Below are 2,186 nucleotides of genomic sequence, written 5' to 3'. Positions count from 1 at the left end.
CAAGATACTTCTAAAATATTTTTTTCCTACTATGGAAGTCAATGGTAATTTATTTCATTATTTGCTTTACAGGCTTGCAGAGCTGATATGATGACGACTTAAACATCCTCAACACATCTGAAGGCACAACTTAAAGAGATAGTTCAATGAAAATTCTTTCATCATTTACTCATCCTCGTGTTGTTTTAAACCTGTACGCATTAGTTTTTTTCTGATTAACACAAAAGAAAATATTTTGAGGAATGATGGTAAACCCACAGCAGATAGTGACCATTGACTCCCATAGTAGGAATAAAAAATGATGGAATTTTATAGGTACAATCAACTGTGTGCTAAATATAATTTTTTTTAAATATTTTCTTCATCATTTATCAAGATACTTCTAAAATATTTTTTTCCTACTATGGAAATAGATGGTAATTTATTTCATTATTTGCTTTACAGGCTTGCAGAGCTGATATGATGACGACTTAAACATCCTCAACACATCTGAAGGCACAACTTAAAGAGATAGTTCAATGAAAATTCTTTCATCATTTACTCATCCTTGTGTTGTTTTAAACTTGTATGCATTATTTTTTTCTGATTAACACAAAAGAAAATATTTTGAGGAATGATGGTAAACCCACAGCAGATAGTGACCATTGACTCCCATAGTAGGAATAAAAAAACTGATGGATTTTTATAGGTACAATCAACTGTGTGCTAATTACAGCAGCCATATCACCCTGTAGCCCAAGACCGCTTGCCCACTGAAGCTAAGCAGGGCTGAGCCTGGTTAGTACTTGGATGGGAGACCACCTGGGAAAACCAGGTTGCTGCTGGTAGAGGTGTTAGTGAGACCAGCAGGGGCAGGGGGTGCTCACCCTGTGGTCTGTGTGGGTCCTAATGCCCCAGTATAGTGACGGGGACACTATACTGTCAAAAAAAAGCACCGTCCTTCGGATGAGACGTTAAAACCGAGGTCCTGACTCTCTGTGGTCATTAAAAATCCCAGGATGTCCTTCGAAAAAGAGTAGGGGTGTGCCCCGGCATCCTGGCCAAACTTGCCCATTGGCCTACTAATCATCCCTCATACTAATTGGCTATATCACTCGGTCTCCTCTCCACTAATAAGCTGGTGTGTGGTGGGCGTTCTGGCGCAATATGGCTGCCGTCGCATCATCCAGGTGGATGCTGCACATTGGTGGTGGTTGAGGAGATTCCCCCATTCATATGTAAAGCGCTTTGAGCACTGGAAAAGCGCTATATAAATGTAACTAATTATTATTATTATTATTATTATTAATTATAATTTTTTTAAATATTTTCTTCATCATTTATAAAGATACTTCTAAAATATTTTTTTCCTACTATGGAAGTCAATGGTAATTTATTTCATTATTTGATTTACAGGCTTGCAGAGCTGATATGATGATGACTTAAACATCCTCGACACAACTGAAGGCACAACTTAAAGAGATAGTTCAATGAAAATTCTTTCATCATTTACTCATCCTCGTGTTGTTTTAAACCTGTATGCATTAGTTTTTTCTGATTAACACAAAATAAAATATTTTGAGAAATGATGGTAAACCCACAGCAGATAGTGACCATTGACTTCCATAGTAGGAATAAAAAAATTATTGAATTTTATAGGTACCATCAACTGTGTGCTAATTATAATCTAATTATGATTTTTCAAAATATTTGCTTCATCATTTATAAAGATACTTCCAAAATATTTTTTTCCTACTATGGAAGTCAATGGTAATTTATTTCATTATTTGCTTTACAGGCTTGCAGAGCTGATATGATGACGAGGGATAGTTCGGCCAAAAACGATATTAAACCCATGATTTACTCACCCCCAAGCTGTCCGAGTTGCATATGTCCATCGTTTTTCAGACAAACACATTTTCGGATATTTTAGAAAATATTTTAGATCTTTCTGTTCATTAAATGTAATGTTACGGGGTCCAGCAATAGTCCACGACCTTCAAGTCCAAAAAAGTGCGTCCATCCTTCACAAATTAAATCCAAACGGCTCCAGGATGATAAACAAAGGTCTTCTGTGGGTAATCCGCCGCCATCTTAGACTCAGGAGAGAGTATTAGCGTAGTGTACGTACTTTTCTTAGTGACGTATGACAAATTCGGAGGGCGGGGGCACAGAGCAGCAGCAGAGAAACTCTGTACGCTGCGTAA

General features: G+C 37.1%; 1 pseudogene; it reads left to right on the top strand.

Moving 5' to 3' along the window:
• The first annotated feature begins 710 nt into the window (after positions 1-710).
• On the top strand, positions 711-827 carry LOC135759530 (5S ribosomal RNA; annotated as a pseudogene).
• The last annotated feature ends 1,359 nt before the right edge of the window (positions 828-2,186 follow it).

This window comes from Paramisgurnus dabryanus, chromosome 23, assembly GCF_030506205.2.
Source record: "Paramisgurnus dabryanus chromosome 23, PD_genome_1.1, whole genome shotgun sequence".
NCBI classification, from domain to species: domain Eukaryota; kingdom Metazoa; phylum Chordata; class Actinopteri; order Cypriniformes; family Cobitidae; genus Paramisgurnus; species Paramisgurnus dabryanus.
The sequence above is the reverse complement of the archived record's forward strand: the minus strand, read 5'-3'. Positions and strand labels throughout refer to the sequence as shown.